The sequence below is a fragment of the Budorcas taxicolor genome, chromosome 5, assembly GCF_023091745.1.
Source record: "Budorcas taxicolor isolate Tak-1 chromosome 5, Takin1.1, whole genome shotgun sequence".
Classification (NCBI taxonomy): Eukaryota; Metazoa; Chordata; class Mammalia; order Artiodactyla; family Bovidae; genus Budorcas; species Budorcas taxicolor.
The window spans coordinates 116,150,963-116,177,582 of NC_068914.1; the positions used below are offsets into that span (position 1 = coordinate 116,150,963).

The 26,620-nt window shown below is 45.4% G+C and overlaps 1 protein-coding gene across 3 annotated transcripts in view; it reads right to left on the reverse strand.

Moving 5' to 3' along the window:
- The window catches only part of LARGE1 (LARGE xylosyl- and glucuronyltransferase 1), a 606,971-nt gene that overhangs the window by 500,598 nt on the left and 79,753 nt on the right, over window positions 1-26,620 (reverse strand). The window contains exon 1 of one of the 3 annotated variants that reach the window (XM_052639334.1): window positions 837-855. The exons of the other annotated variants lie outside the window; for them this stretch is intronic. The gene's annotated coding sequence lies outside the window, so the exon portion shown is untranslated. Of the gene's footprint in view, window positions 1-836; window positions 856-26,620 lie in introns of those variants that run through there. 3 annotated transcript variants of the gene reach the window in all.

The window sequence follows — 26,620 nt, forward strand, 5'->3', positions numbered from 1 at the left end:
TTATTTCCTCCCTGTGGCACGTGAGCTCAAAGCTCACCATCGGTTTAATATTCTATAATATTCATGGCCGAGCTAAGAAACAGTGCACATATACAAATGCTCAAGATGACTTTTTTTTGAAGTTTAGGCTTTCTGGCCACAAGCTCTGTATCCCACTGCTGTCCTTTAGGAAATCTCAGCTCCTCCATTTTCAAAGTATACTGCCATCCAGGGCAACTCCAGCAGGACTGTGGCTACTCACCCACATTGCTGGTTTACCAAGTCATTCATTCCCTTGATGCCAACAACCTGCACCACCACGCCTCCTTGGTACCAGCTCCCAGCCCTCCACATCCTCTAGGAGCTGACTCAACAACCTTGCCTTTCAATATCCTTCCTTTATTACTTACTTACAGACATATGTTATCAAGTACTTAATCCAACCAAATCCACTTCATTTAACCCACACAGCCTCCCTAACCATCCTCTACATATCCCGTAGGGGGTTGATGGGGGGAGACAAACTTGAACATGAATCTTACATCCCTGTAAATAATCAATGTGCCCTTAAAGAAGGCTGTTAGTTTTTCAAAAATTCAGTTTCTTCATCTATAAATTGGGCCTCTTCTGGAGAAGGGCAACTGTCCAGCGGACCCTGGTCGGGGTGAGACAATTCCCCAGCCTCCATGCCGCGAGAGGTGCTGTTGCTCAGTCACCAAGTCGTGTCTGACTCTTGGCGACCCCATGGACTGTGGCACGCCCAGCTCCTCTGTCCTCTACTCTCTCCTGGAGTTCACCTATCTGACAAAATGCTAACCAGTGGGAAGCAAGCAGCAAAGATGTGGTCCCATACTCACTGCTCGCGATCTTGCTCTCTGCTGTCCAGAGCTTAGAAATCACTTGTGGATGATAGCTTTCCTGTGGCCTGAGTCACTGTGTGGAGCAGAGACATCCCCTCCTTTATTCTCCCAACATACTCATTCTGAGAATGAGAAATAAACATCTTGAGTCATTAGACATTCTTGGGTCTACTCGGCTGGCTTCTACCTAAGGCACCATTTTCTTAGCTTGACAGATGGTTATGATAGTTAAACAATGAAAATTTGCAAAACACAGTGTATAGGACCAGACACAGACCCTGGCAGTATAACAGATACTTGATTAATAATTTTCCTCCTCTCTTTATTTTTTCGTATAGCTTTTTGCCACAACTCGCTAAAACGAGAATACAGGTTACCAGATATTAACTTCTCCACTACAATAAGTTTATCCATATTCATCATTAGTTATTCATTATTAATTATTAATAATTACCAACAGCCAGCATTTACATGTCAAACTTTAAGTGCTTTATGTGTATGATTTCATACCATCCTTACAATAACCTTACGAGGCAGGTATAATTAGTATTTCCACAGTATAAGAATCTAAGGCTCAGGGGTTAAGAATTCTGCCCAAGGTCAGAAAGCTAATATAGAACCAGGTGTGTGCATGCTGTGTGCGTGCTCAGTCATATCCAACTCTTTGGGATCCCACAGACTGTAGCCCGCCAGGTTCCTCTGTCCACAGGATTCTCTGGGCAAGAATACTGGAGCGGATTGCCATTTCCTCCTCTAGGGGATCTCCCCCACCCGGGGATCAACCCCACGTTTCCTGCATCTCCTGCACTGGCAGGAGGATTCTTTACCACTGAGCCACCAGACAAGCCCTTAATACAGAACCTGGGCTTTGGAGGTTCTCATCCCATGGGAGGATCTTTTTGGTCAAACCTGGTCTTTCTCCTTGTCCACTATCATCCACCTAGTTGCACAAGCCAGGAATGTGCAGGTCTTCCCAGGTTCTTCTCGCTCCTTTATTGCCGATGCTTAACATCTCCAGTGCCACCCCTTGTAACATCATCCCACTGCTACTGTCTGGATCCAGTCCCTTCTCATTTATACTCATTCAAGGTTTTGACTGGCCTTATTACCTCCATATTTGCCCCCTCCAGTCCTTCTCCAGGCTGCTGCTCAAGATGCACACTGTCTAAAACCCATATGTCTACTGAAAACCTTCACGGGATGCACCCGCCTCTGCACTGAGGTCCACAATACCCCACAGTGACATGATAAATGCACTTGTCGGTTTCACCACTCTGGACTATATACTCCTTGAAGGCAGGACACCTTGATCATCACTGCATCTGTGTCAGGCTCTTACTTAGTCCCTGGAAACACAATGGTGAAGACATCAAACAAAAATCTCTGCTATCCTGAGAGCCTACTCTGCCATAGGGTTCTCTAACTGCTTTGTGTTGGCTGGCAGGCATTGTGGTAAGAGCACAGACTGGATTTAAAAGAGACTTCTAGCTTTGTTTATAAATTCTATCACTTATTACATAGGCATGACAATCTCAGTGGTCTTCTCTAAGTTTCAATCTCTTCATCACAAAGTAGAAAAAAACAGAAGCTATTGGAGACTATTATAGGTTTACATGAGATGATGTATCCAGAATAGGCTTGGAACAGTGCCTGGCACACAGCAGGTGCCTACTAGTTTATGTCCCCATCCCTAAATTATAAACTACCAGAGAGTGGGGGTGGGTCATACCTGACACTTCTCTTCTTTTCCCCACACCATGCGTTGGTTGTAGAGACCATGTCTGATAAATGTCTGTTTGACTAACTGGGTAGTAAAGATCTCTACGAAAGTGAGCCAAAGGTATCTAAGAAGCTTTCTTTCCAACCACCTGCACAAACGAAGACTAAGAGCATGTGAGGAAAACAGAGTAGAAATTAACAGGCAAGATTACTCCAAAATGATGCCATGTGCCTTCTCTGACCCCAACCAATGAGTTTCTGTTTGGTAAAGCCCACATATCTCCTAGCAGGCAGGTGTGTGTGTGTGTGTGTGTGTGTGTGTGTGTGTGTACATGTGTATGTACACATAAATGCTTAATCAAAGTGGCTCAATTTCAGTACATTACTAGAAATGCTCAACAGTCATAGGCATGATGAATAAGAAAGAAAATAAGAAAAAGGGAGTGAAACAGAAGACTACCCACATGATTCAGCACTTACAAACTGTACAGGAAGGAAATGCAAAACAAGAAACAGCGATGCTCCAATTCCCCAGGTACCATTTAAGAGAATTTTTTTAGGTAACAAAAGTCTTACTGTTTATATTGCTAAAATATTTAGTTTTAACTATGCAAAAAGATGCTTCCCTGATCTTATAATCAATATAATAAATATATTCTAAATTTTTCTTAATGATCCCAGTTAATCATGTATCCCTTACCTTGGCATGGTGCCTGGCAAAGAACTGTGCAGCACTAAATTTTACTTAAGCTTCAATGGCATTAGGTGTGCCCTTGGGAGTTACAAAGAGTCCTACACAGTAGATCTACTTGACCTTATAGTTGTGGACACAGCTTTCCTGGTACTTTTCCGAGAGGTCAGACCCACTCGTCTCTCATGTTTCTGACCAGCTTCTCGAGCTCCTCTTTCAAAGACACCATTATGTTACATTCTCTAGCTTAAGAATTCAAACCTGAAGCCAGTCGGTGTAGCGTAGGGGTCCTTCAGGCTGTCAGGAATCCACTGGTTTCTCCTCTCCCCATCACAGGTAGACTCGATCTTCCCTAACTCCTGGAAGTGAACAGTGCCTGGGTGACTAGCTCTGGCCAGTGAACTAGGAGCAGAAGTCTTCAAGAGCCAGAACATGACTCCTCAGGTTCCAGCTTCCTCTGGCCACTGTGAGCTCTGACATTCCAGTGCTGGGACCCGCCTGGGACCCAGAATGCAACATAGGGCAGGACCTCATCCTCCACATACACACACCCACCGCAGATGGAACTGTTAATATGAATAAGAAATGCATCTCTGTTATTTAAACCACAGAGATTTGGGGGCTGTTAGTATAAATAGCATAACCCGATCCATCCTGATAAATATAAATGGTATATTAAAAAAAATAACAAGATCATGAGTCATCAGCCAAGAGGCCTTCCCATGAGAAAACTGCATAAGCTTATATTCAGACCATGACACACACCTTGGCTGCCCAAGGGGGGTGTGTGTGTGTGTGTGTGTCTGTGTGTGTGTGTAAATACATCCACAGAACCAGAGGGCACCTGCCACTGCTGCTTCCCTGCAGTGCAAGTCTACTAGGAGCTCTAAGCTGCCCAAAGACCCAAGGACAGAGACCATGTCTTTTCCTCTTGTCTTCCCAGAACCTAATACACTGCCTGGTACAGAGTAGAGGTCAATACATATTCATCTCAGTTAACCCTCTTGCTGGATATCAAGAAAGAGAAAATCTTTATGACAACTTGCCCAAGTTTACATGAAGCTTGTCACTAGAGAAGGAATTAGACCCAGCCATCCTTCTACAAGAACAGAGCTCCACCCACCCCATCGGTGAGGTCCGATGACATGGCGTGTCCCCTGTCCTTGCCCTCTATGTGAGGACAGAGCCAGTGACTCATGCCTAGAGACACTGTGACCACGGACAGATGCGTCTGCCCAAAGCCAACAGCACCCTCTGTCCTCTTTGGCCTTCCCCTTAGACAGGGAGGAATTTTCTGGCCAGGTCCATTGGTAGGCAGAGCTTTTTTTGCAGCCCTTTGGGTCAAGATATCCTTGTTCAAACTGAGTCATCAGTACTTCATGCTCCCTGTCCTGATTAAAGGGCAGATCTTGGTACAAGACTTTACAGTTACCCCAGGGCATCCCACGACCCATGACAATGCATTCTTTATCTGCATTAAGTACATTACCTAACAGTGGACAAAAACTGCAGCCAATTACTGAGTGTTCACTAATTTCAAAAATGCCATTATACTGTATACTGGGCTAGGTACTTCACTTATACAATTACCCCATCTAATCCTTAGAATAGTCTTATAAGGTAGATATTATTACCCTCACTTCATAGACTAGAAAACAACAGAACCAAAAGTTCATGTCACTTGTCCCATGAGACATACAGTTCCCTGAATCTTGCTAGCATTTTATTGACTGATGTTTCTTTGTTATATCTGTTTCTCTGAGTCCATGACTTACCTGTTCATCTCTATTCTTTCACCTATAAACATGAATTGAGAGCCTGAGGCACTCCTGTTCCCATTTTTGTGCTTCCGGTGGTTGACCAGTAAATGGGTAACTTAACGACTAAGCATCCCAGGCAGCTCTGCAAGAGCACCTTGCAGAGACCCCTGGCCTTTGCTGCACAAAACTATGGAGGGGCCCTAAAGGAAAAGCATCATAAAGGAACATTCCAGAGGCCAGTTTGCTCATTTCAGAATTGGGATATTTGTCTGGTCTCCAGGCACTGGGTGGGGACAGAGACAGAGGAGAAAGCCCACCTGGTTCTTCCCACTGCCGGTCCATCCCAACTCCAAAAGGGACTGGATGCTGCTAATCTCCCGCGCTGCAATTAGTGAGAACAAAGAAGCAGGTGCGGGTGTGGGGGAGCATCATGATGTGGAGGAAGCGGCTGGGAATGCGGGACAGGAACTGCCACTCTTGAGGGAGAAGACAGAGCAGGAGGGTTAGGAGAGTATCAGAACAGAGCTGGGGAAGGCCAGGGCTGAGGACACAAACCCCGCCTGTCCCACACCCTGATTCCAAGGACAGACAGACCTGCTATCCAGGACATCCTTAATACACAGACATAGCCATTTCTCTCTCTCTCTTTTTTTTTTTACAGCTTCTTTTTAATTTCTATTAAATCCTGATTTTAAAAAAAAATCCCCTTGGGCTTCCCTGGTGGCTCAGTGGGAAAGAATCCACCTGCCAATGCAGGAGCCTTGGGTTCAGCCCCAAGGTCAGGAAGATTCCTTGGAGGAGGAAATGGCAGTTCACTCCAGTACCCTTGCCTGGGAAATCCTATGGACAGGGGAGCCTGGAGGGCCGTAGGCCAAAGGGTCATAAAAGGGTCTGACGTGAGTTAGTGATTAAACACTGTAACAACGAAAATCCCCTATCTGCTGTGATACAAACTTGGTGGCTTAAAAGAACAGAAACTTACTCTCTCACAGCTTGAGAGGCTGGAAATCCAAACTTGAGGTGTCACAGGGCTGCGCTAGCTCCAGGGGAGAATCTGCTCCTCGCCTCTCTCAGCTCCTAGAGACTGCCAGCAGCCTGTGTCTTGGCGCCTACACGCTCCAATCTCTGCCTCTGGTCACCTCGCCTTCTCCTCTTTGGTGTGTATTTCCCTCTGCCTCCCTCTGATAAGGACACAGGGGGTTGCACTTAGGGTCCACTCCTCCCCCATCAGCCAGAATTATCTCCCATGGGCTTTTCCTTATTTTTCAAATAAGGGACCATTTACAGGTTCCAGGGACTACGACCTGATGTATCTGGGGGACGTTTTTTCATCCTGCTACAATTCTCATCTTACCTAATCTTAAAGAAAATCATATAGGTAACCTTTCAAAACAAATGAGGAAGAAGCATAAAGCTAAAATATCCAAGCTGAGAGTAGCCTTTGGAAATCAGCAAACTACTGTTTCCTCCAACGAAAAAGACGAAGCCGGAAGTGAAAGTGATTTGCTTTCACTTTCAGAAGACTCACCCTACTAGCACACAAGAGCTATTTCAATTCACAGCTTCTCCCAGGGCATTTAAGAGAGTTCCTTGAAACTAGTAATCTATCACCCTCTCTCCCTCCCCACCCAGAAAAACACATCATGCATAAAATTTGGAACCCATCTACTGTATAAAAAGAGCCACATCTCTACAAAGAGATTGTTGTTGCTGTTTAGTCACTGAGTCGTGTCCGGCTCTTTCTGCAACCCCAGGGACTATAGCCTGCCAGGCTCCTCTGTCCCTGGGATTTCCCAGGCAAGAATTCTGGAGTAGGTTGCCATTTCCTTCTCCAGGGGATCTTCCTGACCTAGAGGCCGAATCTGAGTCTCCTGCACTGGCAGGTGGGTTCTCTACCACTGAGCCATCAGGCAAGCCCCTACAAAGGAATGCGTGCATGCTTAAGTCACTTCAGTTGTGTCCAACTCTGTGTGACCCTGTGGACCACTCCCCTGTCCATGGGGTTCTCCAGGCAAGAACACTGGAGTAGGTTGTTATGCTCTTCTCCAGGGAATCTTCCCTACCCAGGGATGAAACCTTGCATCTCTTATGTCTCCTGCATTGGCGGGCAGGTTCTTTACCACTAGTGCCACCTGGGATATCATTTACCAAAAAAAGCAATCTCTGAGTTAGCTCAGCAGATTGGAAATAAAAAGTTAAGTGTCCTGGGCTGGGTTCACATCTGGACCATGTGAACTCAGACACGGTGGCTGATAAGGGGACCACAAGAGATGGCTGATGACAGGAGGGCTGAGATGGGGGCTGCTCCTGGAGAAGGCAAGCTGGCATCGAGGTGCACTCGCTGGCATCGAGGGACAAGGGCGAGGCTCACCGATAGAGCAGAGGAGGGGAGATGAAGGGCTCTGTAACTGACATGTTGAGTATAAAGCTGCCAGTGGGACAGGTGGGAAGATACATCTGTACCCCAGGGGGGTGAGTTCCTAGATGAGAAAAAGCCACAGAACCCAGGAACAGCCTGCCTTTGAAAGGCAGGACCGGATGGGAGCTCTCAAGAGTAAGCTGGATCTCCAGCGAGCCCTCTTCCAAAATCGCAAAGAGGTCTCTGCCGAAGGAGGTGCCAGTGTGATGAGATCAGCAGGTAAGTTCAGGAAGGGTAAGGACGGCAGAGATGTCATTTAGACGTGACAACCAGGCTGCCAACAGTACACAGAGCAGCGTGTGGGACTGAAGCCAGACGCTGGTGGCCGAGATGAGAAAGTCAGTTCCTTCTCTGCAAGCTCTTCTTTGGTGATGACGGTGGATGCAGAAGGAAGCAGGGTTGAGAGACAGAGTTTTATATCTTTACAATGAGGAGCCATTCTCTGCAGAGACAAAAGTCATCCAGAGAGAGATGGAAGAGGTAAGCAAGAGAAGTGATATGGATGGCCTGAGTGCCAGGAATCAGTGAAACAAGTCAATGAAAACTCTGGAGGTGCCAAAATGCCAGCACCCAGCATTCCAGGGGTTCCCAAAATGATTATGTGTGTTTCTAAATCCCCAGTTGCTGAAGCAGTACTTGGTACCGATGGCACCCTTAGTAAAGGATCACTGAATGAATGTAAGAATGCTAGAATGAGAGAAAGCAGAGCCTTCTTTGATCATGTAAAGAGTGTGTCATCCTCCCCACCCCATACTCAGTGCTAATGACACGCCACACTCAGAGCCCTGTCCTTGCCCTCTCCCTGCAATGCTCTTCCCCGCTCACCTAGGTGACTGCATTCAGTGTTGCAATCACTAGTTATCTTCTCTGAGAGGCTGTTAAGAATCTCTTTTTCTAAAACAAATTCTAGCCATCACTCATGGGCTGATCACCATTTGACCCCTTGTACTGTAACCAGCTGTATCTTTCCTTCCCAGCCCCCTCTGCTCTTGACTGACTCCACAGTTGTTTCTTTGTTTACTAGAATATAAGATCCACTGGAGGAAGAGCTTGGCTTTGTTCATTCTTGTACCCTCAGTGCCTGATGTAGTTGCCGGCACATAGTAGGTGCTCAGTCAAGATCTATTAAATGAATTGAATCCACTATCTTACCTCTCTGGAATTCTCTCAGCCTTGGTAGCCACTTTAAGGGCTCCTGGAGGAATGTACTTGAACAGTGGAAGTCAGGGGGAGTGCTGAGAAATAACTCCTCCTACCCCCGCATCTGGACTGCAATCAGACGAAAACTGATGACTAGCAGAAAAATCCAGCCACCATCTGGCTGTTCAAGGACCCCTCCCGGGTGCTGACAGCATTGTCATTCAAGATAATGAAGATGAAAGCCAACAGTGATCCAGGGGAACAGGTTCCCAGGAGGCAGCCGGGCTGGACTTAACTCCTTCCGAGCCAGGAGTCACTGAGCTTCCAGGCATCCTGAGAAAAAACCATCCTTCCCTGAGAATGAAGGCAGGAGAGAGGCAGGGTTGCTACTTGGGAGATTACAGATGACTTGTCCGGGGAAACGATGAGATGGAGAAACTCTGAGCAAAAGTGCTTAGGCAAGATAGTGGCCATGGGCCATGAGGAATGACGCCACCATGACATGTAGCATACCATTTGCCCATCCGTCAACAGAGGCCTTCTGGCTGGGAGCCAACGGTGCCTTCAGCTCATTTATTAAAGCAGTGTGGTACACTCCCAGTCCTCACTCCTGAGACCCACGGCCACTTTGTCTTCAAGGGACCCTCCATCTTTGAAGTACAGAAAGAGGTTGTCCAGCTTCATCAATTGCCATGGGCAAGTACCGAGCCCATTTGATAAGAACATAAAACTTCAGGGAGCTCCAGACAGAAGAGGAAACCAACGCCATGCAGACGCCCAGGTAGGAGGAGCTGGCAGCTGCTGTCCTTCCCTCTTCCCAGCTCAGGGGTAAGGATCCATCAGGGACACATTTCCCATCCTCTGTAAGAGGCAGGAACGTGCACACTGTGCCAGGTGGCTTGGTTTTGAATTCTACCTCTACTGCTTATCAGCTACGTGACCATGGCCATCTCACTTAACACCTCTGTGCCTCCGTTTCCTCAGAGGTTACATGAGGATCCCAACAAGTAATGGCCACTCAGCACTGTTACATGAACTACATGCATATATCAAGAGGGTCATGGAAGCATTCGAGAGGCTAGAGGTGATGAGAGGATGATGATGGTGGTATGATGAGAATACTGGCGGTAACAGCGATGATGGCGATGGTATTGATGATGGTAATGATGGAGAAGGAGTAGCAGGAAGGAGGACGAGAAAGGAAAGAAGATGAAAACGGTGACAGTGGAGATAGTGCTGGTGGAAGAGTAATAGTGATGGTGGTGACGTCACCATTCACATGTCGGCAGAGTTTCTGGGGTATGCAGGGAAAAGGACTGACCAAAAACTTCATGAAGAGTTTTGTAAAAATGCTGTATTTTAGCTGGTGTGTGGGTGCATATGAGCCCCATTTCTCTGCGTCTGCTTTCACAGTCTTCCAGGAACAAACCTGAAGATAAGCGGACAGATCTGGAGAGCTCACAAGGTGCCAAGAGTTGGAAGAGAGTTGCAGGAAGGTAGGCAGGCAGCTCCTCAGGATCTGCCACCTTCCCCTGGTTGCACCAGGACCTCATGCCCACCCCAGGCCTTGGACGGCCCTGTCCCACAGGAGCACTCTCGGGGCACCTCCAAACTAGCTGTTGGAAGCTGCGACCACAGACTTGCCCCTGGGGGCTTCCAGCTGCCTCCAGGCTCAGCACCCACTGATCTGCAGCCCAGGCCAGCAAGGCTGTGTCCAAGAGGATGGAACCAGTACAGCTCAGCAGCTGAGAGGAACACAGAGCCAGAAGCAGATGCCCTGGGTTCAAATCCAGACTCCAGCACATGCAGTGTGATTCTAGGGGAGCTTTCTGAAACTCTACACTTGGAACTGTGTCCAGCACACGGTAAATGCTGCCATTAGTCCGCTGTTGTTGGAACAGACAGGGGCTGCCAAGCACCCTGTATTGACTGAGGTGTAGCCCCGCCCGCAGGTGGGTAAAGGCAGGCCACAGGGATTCCACACACTCCAGGGCACACAGGTACCTTCGACTGGAAAGTCCAGTCTGGAGAACGCCCCTCTGTCACACTGAGGAGGTACAATGAAGTCTTCTCCAGGAGCCCAAAAGTGCCACACTCACCAAGGAGCTAAGAGTTTATAAGCCTGGACAGCAAGTTGACTTATGTTGTTAATGATATTATCTCAATTAGATTTTAAACTCCTCAATAACACCTAAACCCCTGAAGAGTACCTTACCGATGATAAAGTATAATCAAATCAACAATCTGTGATATGGGCAGAACTGTGTCTCTCCCATCCTCCCTCCTCTCTGCATACAAAATCATATATTGAATTCCTAACTCCCAGGGCCTCAGAATATGACTGCACTTGGACATGGGGTCTTTAAAGAAGTAATGGCAGGGCTTCCCTAGTGGCTCAGTGATAAGGAATCTGCCTGCCAAGGCTGAAGACACGGGATCCGTCCCAGGTCTCGGAAGATCCCACATGCTGTGGAGCAACTAAGGCTGTGCACCACCACTGCTGAGCCGGTGCTCTATAGCCCAGGAGCCACCGCTACTGAAGCCCACGTGCCTGGAGCCCATGCTGTACACAAGAGCAGCCACCACAACGAGAAGCCCGTGCACCGCAGCTAGAGCAGCCGCCTCTCGCCTGCCCAGCAACGAAGAGCCAGCACAGTCAAAAGGAAGTAAGCGAATAAAATCATTAAAAAAGAAAAGTAATGGTATTTGGATGACATCGCTGGGGCGGTCCGATCTGACTGGTGCCCTTATAAGGAAAGGAGATTAGGACACAGACACACACGGAGGGATGACCACATAAAGACACAGGAAGAAGGCGCCATCTACAAGGCAAGGAGAGGGGCCTCAAGAGAAACTACCCTGCAGACGCCCTGACCTATTTCCAGAACTGTGAGCAAATGAGCCTCTCTTTCTAAGCCACTCAGTCTATGGTGCTCTGTAACAGCAGCCCTAACTAACCAATACACCCCGTGATGCACCAGTCGATGTGCGATTACTGTCATTTTCCATGAGAACACTGGAATCTCAGACTTGCCCAAGCCAGTCGGACACCAAGTGATAAAGTTGAGAATCAAGAGAATTAGCCATTTCCACTACTTTCTGAGGATCTGAAAGTTATTCAATATTTACTGAATATTTTCCACGTGCTAAGATTATTCCTAAGGGAAATCAATCCTGAATATTCATAGGAAGGATTGATGTTGAAGCTGAAGCTCCAATACTTTGGCCACCTGATGTGAAGAGCCAACTCATAAGAAAAGACCATGATGCTGGAAAAGATTGAAGGCAAAAGAAGAGGGCAGCAGGGGATGAGAGAGTTAGAGAGCATCACTGACTCAATGGACAGGAATTTGAGCAAACTCAGGGAGATGGTGAAGGACAGGGAAGCCTGGCATGCTGCAGTCCATGGGGTCATAGAGTCAGTGACTAAATGACAGGATCTATTTAAGGTGCTAAGCATACTGCAGTGACCAAGAAGTCCCTTCTCTCATGGAGCTTATAACTAGAGAAGGAGGTAAATAACTATCATCATATAAATATAAAATATCTACCTTTAGAAATGGAGAAGGAAATGGCAACCCACACCAGTATTCTTGCCTGAAGAATTCCATGGTCAGAGGAGCCTGTTGGCTACAGTCCACGGGGTCACAAAGAGTCAAACATGACTTAGTAATGAAACAACAGCAACCTTCAGAAATAAGTGAAGTGTTTTGAGAATATAAGCAATTTTTTTCTCATTCTAGTCTAAATTTTGATTCCAAACATTTAAAACAAACACAGTTTCCTTTCTAAAAAGGAAAGCTAAACCATAAAAGTGAATATTCAAAGGGAAATTGGGGGCAGGAGGGGGGTCAGAGAGCATTGCTTATTTATTTCATTCTTTTTTAAGTCAATGAAAAACAGCAGACAGGATCAAGTTATCAGCTCTGAGTAAAAATTTCTATCATGTTAATACGACTCAGCAACAAATCTGTGGTTTTAGAAGTGATACAGTTAAGCATTTCCTATGCAGGAAAAATGTTTCCCTCTGAAGTTAGAGGCCAAAGCTATTTCAAAGAATAACCATGCTCAGGAAAATGGATTTTGTTTTTCTTCACCCAGATGAGAATTCACACAATGGCTAGTTAGCACTTTCCGCAAGGGAAAATTCTTGCAAAACTGGATGGAGGTGAATTTCACTTTATGGCTGTAGCTTAGGCATAAATTATTATTACATGTTTATAAGGGTTTTATGTTGGCATAATATTTTACCTGTGGAAAAACATTTACACAATATGTGGCATCTTTAAGTGTTTTTTTTTTTTTTCATTTACAAGTCTGCACTTTGGGGTCTGTAATGACAGGTGAGTCTGTGTAACCCTCTGTAATTGTCAGTCCCCACAATGGCTCAGAGCGGTGTCAGCGGGGATTAATGGCACCACTGCCTGCAGTGGATGGGCTATGAGGACTTCTCATTTCTATACCCCTACTTGAGTGGGAGATGCCTCCAGAGTCACATTAAGTCTTGCATCGGATGGCATTCAAGACAGAACCAGAAACTCAATAGCATGCCCCAGGCTGGTGGATCTGAGCTGCCTAACAGAGGCAGGTGAGAAACGACACCTGAGGACCTGGCTGCATCTCCCGGCACACACCCACTTATGCTAAGCACACAGCGGCACTGACAGCAGCACCCAGCTACACGGGGAGCCAGAATGCAAGCTACCTTAGAGTCCGCAACTCGGAGCCCAGCTGGTATAGATAAATCCCTCCAGTTCTAACCTTAGCTCTGTCATCTTTAAAATAGAAAGTCACAATACCCACGTCACAGGATTAAACTGACATGGAAATGAGATCAGGCATGTGAGCTCTTGAGCCTAGGCCTGACACATGCTAGGTGCTCCAATGATGCTATTTAGATGAACAAGGTCAGTGCTTATTAGCCAGAAAGATCTGGACAAGGACCAAGGTTAGGAATCACTCTTCCTTCTGACTTTTCTAGCTCTGTGTCCAGCCTGACTTTGTAAGGTCAGAACAGGGTTCTGGGCCCCCAGAGGGATTCAGCAAAGCCCTTCAATCTGCATGCAGAATTCTGTGTGTGTGTGTGAGTTAGTGTGAGTGTAAGTGTGTGTGTGTGTGTGTGTGTGTACATGTGCACAAGGAAGCCCTTTAGGGAAAGAGGCCAAATTACAACAGCCTCTAAAAAGGAATCACCACCAGAAAGAGCTGACAGTGAGCCATGTGGAACCCAGCTCTCTTCTGGGTCAGCCTGCTTCCTGCAGGCAGGAGAGAGGTAGTGTGATAGAAGGAAAACAAAGGAGTCAGATGGTTCAAAAGTTCAAACCCTGGCTCTGTGCTCTCCTCACCAGGTGACCTTGGCTGGGCTCTCCACCCCTCGGAGCATTGCAGCCACCTCAGTAACACAGGGTCAAGGCTATCTCCTCACAGGGCTGCTGGGAGGGTTAAATACAATAGCAAATATTTGGCATGCAGTAGTGCCAGCTGAGTGTCTGTCTCTTCATTCAGTGTCTGCTGGGAAAAAAGAAGGTTCTTCCTGGCCAATAGGAACAACTGTCCCACCTTTCTGTCCACTGACTGCTTCTCTGCACCCCATGAACACCCCCACCTTCACTATGCCTGTATCCAGCCAGGCTCAACCTCACCTGTCTACACCTCCCTACAGCTCAGCATTCTTTCTACTGCTACCAAGCTCCACCCCTTGCCTAGTCCCAGCTGTGTTCTTTGGTTTCAAGAAGCAGCACAGCTTCAGAAATGAGCCACCGAGGTTCAAACATCAGCCTTCCCAGTTCCTAGCTGATGGCTGGAGACCAGTAACTCAATCTCTCTGTGACTCAGATTCCTCACCTATAAAATGGGGGTGATCCTATTATCGACTTCACTGGGAAAAAAATTAGGTAACCCATGCAAAGTGCGAGGGGCTTCCGGCTCAGATGGTAAAGGGTCTGCCTACAATGCAGGAGACCCAGGTTCGATCCCTGTGTTGGGAAGATTCTTGGAAAAGGGTATGGCTACCCACTCCAGTGTTCTTGCCTGCAGAATCCCAGGGACAGAGTAGCTTGGTGGGCTATAGTCCATGGGGTTGCAAAGAGTTGGACACAACTGAGCAACTAACACACACACAAAGTGTAAGGACAAGGCCCAGTGTATGATAAGTTCTAGCTGTGATTAGTAACCAACTGCAAAACACAGAGACTCCATGACGCCAGCTCAGATAACGGTCGTTATTCCCGGTAACACTTAGAAAGCACAAGGAAGACAGGCCCTCCCGTGAACTTCACAACAACAGCTATAGTGCAAGTAAGCAATGTAGAGCTGGCAGCTAGAGCCCAGGCGGCACAAGGGACCTAGCTGGGCAAGTGTGAGTTCGGCCATAGGCTGATTCAGCTGCTCCTTGGTCATGCCTTTTCCAAACCCACATCCACTGCTACCTCTCAGCCACGGTGTCTTTTCTCTGTCCTTTAAGCAAGCAAAGTCTATTTGTATCTCAGGACCTTTGCACCTGCTATTCCCTCTGCCTGCAATTCTCTATCGTCCTATCTTTGCATGGCAGCCTTATCACAGCCTTCAGCTGTCCCCTCCCCAAGTGCCCTCTCTAACCATCTAACCTTCCCATTTCACCACCCACTCTCCAGCCATAATCTGGATTACTTCTTCATAGTACTGATCATTAAATATTTTTTTCATATTTCCTTACCCTGGAATATAACATTCAAGAAGTCAAGGACTGTCTGTTTCCTCATGTCCCTAGAATGCCTCATCTGTCACCATTTATGCAGCGGGTCTCAGTTGCGTCCTGTGAGGTCCCATCCTGCAGGCGGACAGCTCCAGGGCTGATAGTTCCACTGGGGGTGCCTCCCCACATCCCCAGAGCTCCTGGGTCTCCCCAGTGGCATCTGCAGAGTCTATCCAGTCCATTTTCCCCATGAGAATTCTCCACATTTTTATCTGCCGCAGGAGAGGAAGAAAGGAAAGGAATGGACTACTTCCATGACAGAAAAATCTATCCCAAGAGAGGGAGCCTACATGGAATTTTTGGTAGAAAACTCCACTTTTATCTCAACATCAGCTTCAGAAATAGTTTAGTTCACAGACAAACCAGGGAGTCAAGAAATGACTTAGGAAAAGAATAAGATGTTCCCTCGAGGTGACCTGGCACAGAATGAATTATGTATTTGTTGATTGGTTGAATAACTGAACAAATAAGCATCTTTTAGCATGCCTAATCAGAAAACATTCTCTCAAAACTAGTCCAGATCACAAAAACAGAACATCTCATGAGAATAAGATTTAGTAGCCTAAAGAGTTAAAAAATGAAAGCTATAGAGACCAATTGATTCTTAATAAAATTCTTAATTTCCCTAGAGCCAGGCTGACTACCTTAAAATATCTCACTTATATGAATAAAAAACAGGATAAGAAATGTGATTACTGACTACCTACTAGGTATGAGGCACTTTCACACGTATTGCCTGTTTTGATCTTTATAACAAACATACTGTACAGAAGTATGGTCCTTTGGTTTTTCAGATGAGGTCACCCAGACCCAGGGCGTGTAGGCACCAGGGTTTTAAGCCCAGATCCACACAGCCTTAAAACCTAGGCCCTTTCTGCTGCATGTGACTTAAAACTGTTCATTCCAGTCACTTGTGGATTATAAAATCATGAAATGACGCACAGGCCAAACCATTTGAGAACAAGCCTCTAAAATGCCTCTGAATTGCAAAAAGTAAAAGATGATGCAAACCTACAGAGGAAAACGTGTCATATCCATACTGACCAGGTTAGGGATTCTTTCCTCCTTCATACTTAACACAAAGTACTTAATTTAATGACATCATAGGCAAACCAGCTAGCATGGCACCAAATAGGTACCCCTCACAATGAACAGCCCCTACTTAAAAATCTAGGCAAATCAGTTTGGGGGAGAATGGATGCATGTATAGGTATGGCTGAGTCCATTCCCTGTTCAGCTGAAACCATCACAACACTGTAAATCAGCTATACCTCAATACAAAGTAAAAAGTTCAAAGAAAAAAAAATCAAGGAAAATTAATCGAGGCCACGTGTACTAGGGGCTTTCCTATTGGCTCATCGGTAGAGAACCTGCCTGCCAATGCAGGAGACAGAGGACATGCGGCTTTGATCCCTGGGTTGGGAAGATCCCCTGGAGAAGGAAATGGCAATTCACTCCAGTATTCCTGCCTGGAGAATCCCCATGGACAGAAGAGTGTTGTAGGCCACAGTCCACAGGGTCGCAAAGAGTGGGACACAATGAAGCAACTCAGCATGCACATATACTAAGAAAAGGCTCTAATTCAGAAAAGTGAAAGTGGTCCTAAAAATAAATACAGAATCCTTTTGCAGTTTTACTCCCAGTCCTTCAGAACTGCTTTTACGTATATTCATTTAAAATTATTTTTGGAAGTCAACTCACTTTGGGAAAATACAGTGTTATGATATAGTCTAATCTCTTCCGTTAGCTTTCATCTGTGAAAAGTTACTGCTCTCTAACGAAGACAAAGTCAAAATCCATTTTGAAAGGTTCTAGCTCATTTTCCCTTGCAGATATCTAATATCCAATTATGGTTTGAAAATGCTTTTGGATATATATTACTTTCCTTTGTCATTACAACAACCCTAGGTCATAGATAAATACTCATTGTTTATTTCCTTTTAGAAATGTGTCTTTTTAAAAGAAAAAAAAAATGCTTTCCCAGTAGCAAGTGGTAGAAAAACTAGTTTAAACAAAACACAGAATTTAGAGGTTTATAATCTACAAAGCCCAAGGATAGACCTGTCTTCAGGTAAGGTTCAGTCTGGGTAGATGAGAGGACCTGATCTCTCTCCATTGCTCAGCTCTGCTTTTACTCATGTTTGAAACAGGCTAGGACCTGGGATCCTTTGCTGCAGAGATGCAATGCTTGCACCTGGACAAACCTTTTCTGGAACAAAATATTAAGAAACTATAAGTGACTAAAAATAACTGCATGCATGCAACTGGGGCAAATTCTGGACAAAAGATACAAAAAGACCAAAAACCCAACAACCACTTCTGAAGAGCCAGGAGCAAAAGTAGTGTACTGCACATGCACCCTGTATCCCACCTAGGGGCAACCCACCCACACTCCACTCCAGCCTGACCCTTGAACACACCCTTATGTCACCCCGTATAAGGAACAAGCTTGTCCCACTCAGGAAGGATCAAGCAAGGAACCTGTTGCTTGTTCTTGCTCCCCACTACTGCAGCAGGGGTTCCACGACCTTGCCTGGATGTCTTGTCTGGCCTCTAGTCAATTTCTATTGATTGGGGAAGGCCAAGAACCCTGGTCAGTATCATACTGACTTCATTCCCAAATGTAGACAGACAACTGTAGGTAGGATGTAACAAGGATGTGCACAGCCTCATCCTCTAAGACTCAAGACCAATGGAAAAGAACACATGTACCTCTCTCAACAGTCTCTACAAAAAAAAAAAGTAAAATAAAAAATAAACAAACAAACAAAAAAACAATAGTAAATAAATAAATAAAAGCTCAGTCAAGGTTGGGGGGAAAAAAAAAAATCCCCAGCACGTTTTATTGGCTCTGACAAGGTTATATGTCCACTCAAATTACTGTGGTCAGGGTAATTTGAATCATCTGTCTCACCCTAAAGTCTTGCAATATCATCTATACCAATGCTCATGGGCTGAACGGTGGATTTCCAAAGAAAACTGAGCAGGGTGAATAAGGTTGGACAACCAAGAAGAGCCAGCCATAGACTATGTGACAAAAATCAGGAAGGACTCAAGTACCAATCTCTGAAACCAAGTGCTCCAAAAATAGTGGCAAATTGGTTTAAAACATAGGGAGTAAATCACAAGAAGTCTCCCAAATGGAATCTCTTAGTCACAAATAACATTCTAAAATATTGATCGACTGCCTACAGAACTTCAAAGAAAGCCAAGTTCATTTTACAAAATATGAATTTTGTAAAATTAAACACGGTGAGCATTATCTAAATCAAAATCCCTTTACAGCTCTAAATGGTTCCTCACCATCTGCAAAGTCAGGACATTGTACTCAAAAGGAAAAAGGGAAAGCTTTTTGACCTAGTTTTGTCCCTACGCTAATGTACAGCCCCGACGCCTATTTATTAAGTGGCATCAACACATGCTATTGCACTGGCTATTTGCAACTCTAAAATGACACCTATTATTCAGCTGGAGATTAGAATCTCAAGAAAGAAGGCCTTTTTTAATAAAAAATAAAATTAAAAAAAGATTTGCCATTGCCTTTCTAATGAAACTGCTAGCTCTGCCAGCTTAGAGAGGAAATGACATATTTCTTGGGATTTTTCCATATTGATCTGAGCAGCACATTCAAAAAAAGTTACCAGTATTCATATCTTGAGAAATTGCTCAATGCTTCTCCTCTAACTGTACAAACCATCGCTCCACTCCTCCACAGCAGGCTGAGGAAGCCAACACATGCTCTTCCCCCAAAGCTACCACATCCTCTAAAACCTGACACACGCTCATGGCACAGAACACCAGGTGGAGCCTGCTGGGAATGAGCCAAATAAGAAAATGATTTAGCCCAGCACTGTCCAACAGAACTTCCTGTGATGATGCAAAACTTCTATATCTGTGCTATCCAGGATGGTAGTCACTAGTTAAACACGAGCTACTGAGACTGAGAAATTGGAGGGTTTTTTTTTTAAAAAAACTTTATTCTAATTATTTTAGAGTAGCCACATGTGGCTAGTGTAACTGAATTGGAGGGCAGTACAGATGGCACCCTTGAAAATTTCTCTGGCATGTCACCGATTGCTCTCTCCCACTTGCATTTTCTATCCCAACAGAAAGTCGCCTGCTGTTCCCCAAATAGGGTATCTGTTGGTGCCTCTGAACTCCTACACATGCTGTTCCTTTCGTCTGGAATTTCCACTCCTAGCCCGCTTGGTAGGCTCCTCTTCATTCCCTAGACCCAGTCCAGGTGTCACTGCTCCTCTGAAGCCTTCCCTGATTATTCTTCTCTCTACCCTACTCATGAGACTGGGTCACCTTCCTTCTCCACTGCCTCTGTGCTTGCGTATTTCTGTGACTGGACTCACCATACTCTGATGAGTCTCAAGGCTGTCCCTTCCATAATGGAAGGGGTAGGACACAGTAGTATGAATGATTGCTCCACACACAGCTGCTAAGTGTCAAATCCCTAGCTCTATAACATCAGGCAAGTTATACCACCTCTCTGAGCTCAATGCCCCATCTGTAAAATCAGTCATTAATGGTAACTCCTTACGGTTAACTAAATGACCAAATGCAGATAAAACATTACCAGGTTGCCTGGCAAGGAGCAAAGACTGAGCTCATATGCATTTTGCTAATTGCTCAGTCATGTCCAACTTTTTGCAACACTATGGACCATAGCCCACCAGACTCCTCTATCCATGGAATTTTCCAAGCAAGAATACTGGAGTGGGTAGCCATTCCCTTCTTCAGGGGATCTTCCTGACCCAGGGATCGAACTCGCTTCTCTTGCATCTTCTGCATTGGCAGGCAGATTCTTTACCACCAGTGCCACCTGGGAAGCCCTCATATACTTTCAGTTCAGTTCAGTTCAGTTGCTCAGTCGTGTCCGACTCTTTGTGACCCCATGAATCACAGCACGCCAGGCCTCCCTGTCCATCACCAACTCCCGGAGCTCACTGACTCACGTCCATTGAGCCCGTGATGGCATCCAACCATCTCATCCTCTGTCGTCCCCTTCTCCTCCTGCCCCCAATCCCTCCCAGCATCAGAGTCTTTTCCAATGAGTCAACTCTTTGCATGAGGTGGCCAAAGTACTGGAGTTTCAGCTTCAGCATCATTCCTTCCAAAGAAATCCCAGGGCTGATCTCCTTCAGAATGGACTGGTTGGATCTCCTTGCAGTCCAAGGGACTCTCAAGAGTCTTCTCCAACACCACAGTTCAAAAGCATCAATTCTTTGGTGCTCAGCTTTCTTCACATTCCAACTCTCACATCCACACACGACCACAGGAAAAACCATAGCCTTGACTAGATGGACCTTAGTCGGCAAAGTAATGTCTCTGCTTTTGAATATGCTATCTAGGTTGGTCATAACTTTTCTTCCAAGGCGTAAGCGTCTTTTAATTTCATGGCTGCAGTCACCATCTGCTGTGATTTTGGAGCCCCCCAAAATAAAGTCTGACACTGTTTCCACTGTTTCCCCATCTATTGCCCATGAAGTGATGGGATCGGATGCCATGATCTTTGTTTTCTGAATGTTGAGCTTTAAGCCAACTTTTTCACTCTCCTCTTTCACTTTCATCAAGAGGCTTTTTAGTTCCTCTTCACTTTCTGCCATAAGGGTGGTGTCATCTGCATACCTGAGGTTATTGATATTTCTCCCGGCAATCTTGATTCCAAGCTTGTGTTTCTTCCAGTCCAGCATTTCTCATGATGTACTCTGCATATAAGTTAAATAAGCAGGGTGACAATATACAACCTTGACGTACTCCTTTTCCTATTTGAAACCAGTCTGTTGTTCCATGTCCAGACCTAACTGTTGCTTCCTGACCTGCATATAGGTTTCTCAAGAGGCAGGTTAGGTGGTCTGGTATTCCCATCTCTTTCAGAATTTTCCACAGTTTATTGTGATCCACACAGTCAAAGGCTTTGGAATAGTCAATAAAGCAGAAATGCTTGTCATCAAATTACCTTTGAGAAGGTACTAGGTTTTAGCCATCTCAGTATGGAGTCAGAGTACACAGTATACACTCATTAAAGATTATTAATCTTAAACTCAGTTCTGAATATCCTCCATAAGCCTAAACAATCTTATTCTAAATGTGAAAGATATTAAAAAGATCTCAACCAGATGTGGGCAAGGGCAGAAGAGTGAGATCCCAGGGAGATTAAAGATTTTTATGCATTCTTACTCAAAGTGCATCCAAACTGACTGACCCCACCACCTCCCCAGATGTCCCACCAGACCCTCTCCCAATTCCCAAGACATGATCAAAATGTTTCTGATGGAGATAAGATGTATCCTGCAGATTTGGGGCGGGGGGCAGTAATAAAGCTCACAGGCCAGTCGTCTAACATTAACATAACAGATACATGTAAGAAACACTAAGCTTCTAGTTTGCCTGTCCCCCTCTTTTCCTACGTGGATATCTGGATTGGGGAGGCGGGAGAAAAACCTTCAATTTACCCAAGCATCCTACATACCTGGACTCTAACTGTGCTCCACCTATGCATCTAACTCTGAAGGATGGGGGCGTCTCCTGAGGCCCTCTGAGGTTCCGAGGTGTGATTGAAGGTAAATGAAGATGAGTGGCAGGTGAAACAAGCATTAAAAAAAACTGGTTAAGTGTTCAATATACAGGCTTTCTAGCCCATGTAGAGTCTCAGGGGTACCGTGTGTGTGTGTGTGTGTGTGTGTGTGTGTGTGTGTGTGTGTGTGTGTGTGTGTGTGTGTGTGTGTGTGTGCTCAGTCACTTAGAAGTGTCCGATTCTTTGTGACCCCATGGACTGTAGCCTGCCAGGCTCCTGTGTCCATGGAATTTTCCAGGCAAGAATACTGGAGTGCTTAGTCCCCAGATTCAATGTCTTCCTCCTGCTACAAGACTCCCCGGCACCGGCACTCAGCCAGGAGTTTAGTAAGAGACAACATCAGGGTGTGCAGAATGCAAGGCAAGTGCATCTCTAACCGGGCTTTCTCTTTGGCTATTTGCACATGGGATGGGGTCAGCCCAGCTTCTACTTCAGGGCAAAGCAGCACCAGAATTCAGAATGCAGGTGACCAATCTTCCCCGGGGACCCTGCGCAGGAGGTTTAAAGGGCAACCCATAGCATGACTGAGTAGTGTAACCAACATCTAACAGGAAGTCTAGGCTCTGCGATGTGCCTGCTATGTGAACTTGGACATATCACCTTCCCTGTCTGGGCTTCAGTTTCCTGTCTATAAAATTGAGGGAGGGGAGAAGTTCCCAATCTTTTTTTTTTTTTTTTAAGGGAAAAAAGTGCTTTTTGTCTAAAATGAAATCTCATGGGGAAACTCCAAAACATAAAACATACAGCAGAGCAGCTATGATCACAGTGCATTTATGAAGGGGATTTACGAATCCCCATCTACTTAAGCCTCTCTCCCTTCCCCTAGAACACCCGAATCCTGGACACTCAGGGAATGTGTCAGCAAACCAGATCATTTTTCTAAGATCACATCAAATTGGAATATTTCAGGATGTTCCCTACAACAGACTTTACGACACCTCTCAATGTGGAATGGATAAAAAATAGGGCTAGACTGATGATCTTACTTAATTTTATCATGAAAAAAATGTCAAAAATATTTGAAAAATATTCAAAGCATATACTCTTGGCCCTGGTTTCCCTGGTGGCTCAGCAGTAAAGAATCTGCCTGCAATGCAGGAGGTGGAGGAGACTAGGGTTCGATCCCTGGATTGGGAAGACCCCCTGGAGGAGGGCATGGCAACCCAGTCCAGTATTCTTGCCTGGAGAACCCCATGGACAGAGGAGCCTGGCAGGCTACAGTCCATGGGGTCACGATGAGTTGGACACGACTGAAGCAACTGAGCATACACGCACATACATGCTCATGGCCCAGCGTCAACATTACCATCTTGTTTTATCTCAACTCAGCCCATTTGCATATACTTGAGATCATTTTTGAAGCAAAGCTCCAATATATTATCCAACTACTTAAAAACATTTCAGTATAGTAATCTAAAAGATAGAGATTTTGAAAAACTAGACCTTGGTTTCATTTCTATACCAAGAAAAATAAGAATATTAATTATTTAACATCATCTGACATCCAAGATCACGGCTGCACTATGCTCTTTCTCATAATTAATTGGAAGAAGAACAGAGTCATTTTTCTGCAGCTTCCCATTGCCTGAATTTCCCTGACTGCATCTCTGTTCGTCATTTAACACGAACTTTCTGGTGATGCCAGTGTCAAATCCAGGGTCTTGACCAGATTCAAGTTGTATCACGAGGCACATAACATCTGGTGGTTTCTCTTTTTTTGTGTTGTTGACAGCCATTGATGACCACTTTCTATATTAGATTATTTTTCAGCTTCTTACGTCTCTTCTAAAATGTTTCATACATAAACACAAAGTTATATTAAAAAATTTTTACCCACATTGTATTAAACTCCACTCCTGTTCTGAAACCTTTTATTTTACAATGTAAGATTATTAATTTAAAAAAATTAAAATTCAGTAAGATACACAACACATTAACAATTACAGTTTAAATTCTGGCACATGTATGGAACAGTGCTTTATGCATAGTAAGTGACTGACAAGGGCATCCCTGGTGGTCCAATGGTTAAGACTCTGAGCTCCCAAGGCAGGGGGCACCAGTTAGATCCCTGGTCAGGGAACTAAGATTCCACATGCTAAATGGAGTGGCCAAAAAAAAAGTGACTGATAAATATTTCCTGAATAAATAAGCAATACCAGTAAATCCAGTGGATTTCCTAGAAGTAGTGCTATGCTATCAATTAATTCACACAAGGGCTCCACCAGCTGTACTGTATGTTATACCAAGTCTTCTAAAAATTCCCACTGTCTTCCCAGATTATAAATTAAGCAAAGCCAAGCCAAGTCGTGTTCTTCACCATATTACATTTTGTCCTTTTTTTTTTTTTAAACAACTGCCTAAAAACCCATATGACTCCATCTTTCACTGCCTTAACTCACCCATTCATCAGCTTTCTCCTCCCCAAATAGCCTAAGCATAAATCATAGCCCCTGATCAATAATCAAACCAGTAATTCCTGCTGCCCCCACTAAAGCTAACTGGTGGTTACAAAATTAGCAGCCTGTTTCTGTGTAGCCGAGTCTCAAGGACCCAAAACAATCAATGTCACCATTCCACTTCATGACTAGGAACTTACTGTGGCGGGAAGCAGCCACTCCCAACAGTCAATTAATTGTCCTACAAAAGCAGCCAGAGACATGAGCAATCAAAATTAAATCAGGCAAAATAGATTTTTAAGTCCTCTGTAGGCGTTCGTTTTTTCTTTTTTTTACACTAGAAGGCTACTAATACTTGTATCTGCCGTGAAAGCTCAGAGCATAAACAAGTGAGTGCTTATCAGGAAAAGTCTAATAAAAAATCTCCCACCCAGGACTTCCCTGGTGGTACAGTGGACAGTAATCTGCCTGCCAGTGCAGGAGACATGTGTTCGATCCCTGGGCTGGGAAGACCCCACATGCCACGAAGCCACTAAGCCTGTACACCGCAAATACTGAGCCTGTGCTCCACAACAAAAGAAGCCACCACAATAAGAGGCCTCCGGACAACAAGGAAGACCCACACAATCAGAAATAAATGAATAAACAAAACTATTTTAAAAATCCTCCACCCAGTCTATCTCAGCTGCCACAATATTTTTCATTACAAACCTATTTACATCTTAAGTATGGAGCGTATATGGAGGGAAACAAGATGGTGGTTAAGTGGGTTTTAAACCAGGTTCATAGGCCCGAGGAGGCAGCGAGATAGAAAAGGGCAGGCATTAAAAGTTTTCAGCCAGCAGCTCTCCTCTTCTTCCTACTCCTCAAGAGCCACTGAATCCCTCGAAGTGTGAACCATTCCCTCCTGGGTTAATGAAGAGAAGGAAAAAGGCCGATTATAACCTGTCCCCACAGCCAGAGTCCACCCCCACCATGACCCAGGTTCTGCTTCTGCCAGACAAGGAAGGGGGCTATTCCTAATGCTCAGGAATGGCCAGCCCTCTTTACAGGGTACCAGACACTGGACCCTTATCTCAGTGGTCTCACCAAAGGCATACCTACCAACTACAGATACCTTACTATTTTTTTAACTTTTCCTTTTGTACTGGAGTATAGCCAATTAATTCTTTGCAACCCCATAGACTGTAGCCCACCCTCTGCCATGGGATTATACCAGCCAGAATACTGGAGTGTGTTGCCATTTCCTCCTCCGAGGGATCTTCCCAACCCAGGAATTGAACCTGCATCTCCTGTGCCTCCTGCATTGCAGGCAGATTCTTCACCACTGAGCCACTGATCCATCCCTAACTAGCCTGTACAAATACCTCATCTAAGAAACCTCTCTTCTCTCCAAGCCAAGTTGGAAGATCCTAAGGTTTCTGTAAAGGATTAAAAAGGTGAGTTGGATGAGAAAGGCTAATTCCTTTCTTCTCCATCCCACCCCTTTCCGTTCTCTCTGCTTCCCTTCCGTGTTCTTCATCTGCATACCCCATCTCCTTTATCTGCACCTGACCACCGAGGACAGTTCCCAGACCATTCACTCAGCAAGCACCAGCTCTGCCACAGGGACCGTGCAGAGAAAGATAAGCCGAATAGAACCCAGAAGCCCTGTGCCATTCCCGGTCTAGGGGTGATGGTGTGTCATCAGCCTCAATCACCAGGCAATGCCTCGGCCTCCCTGAGTCACCAAAGCTGGGATGCTGCAGCAAAATCTACCTGTCTCCTAAACACCAGGTACAGCGGACACATATGCAAGTCCACTCCTTAGACACCCCAACCACCAGGGCGACCATGTCAACAAATATTTTTTCATGAAGCAGAAGCTCTCTGCCCCGCCATCCAGCAGCTCACCGCTTTCACTGTATCTTCAACAATATCCATATTTCAGGAAGGTATGGGTTCGGGCAGGGGGAAGAACAGGAACCTCAGCCAACTGGAACAGACTCCACTTAGGACTACAACTTTAAACAAGCAATTCATCACCAGGCAGCACTCACAGACAGAATCGGCAACGTACTCCAGTATTCTTGCCTGGGAAATCCCATGGACGGAGGAGCCTGGGGGGCTACAGTCCATGTGGTCAAAAAGAATCAGACATGCCTGGGAAACTGAACAACAAAGTACTCACAGACAACTCCCTACCGACCAGGCACTGGGCTAAAAGTTGCAACTATATCAGTTCCACTAGTACCTATCACAACCCTGGCATCTCAGTTTTCCACATGCAGGAACGTACAGGTATAAAGAGACTCAGTGACAAGGCCCAGGTCATGTGGCTGGTCAGGGCTAGTATGA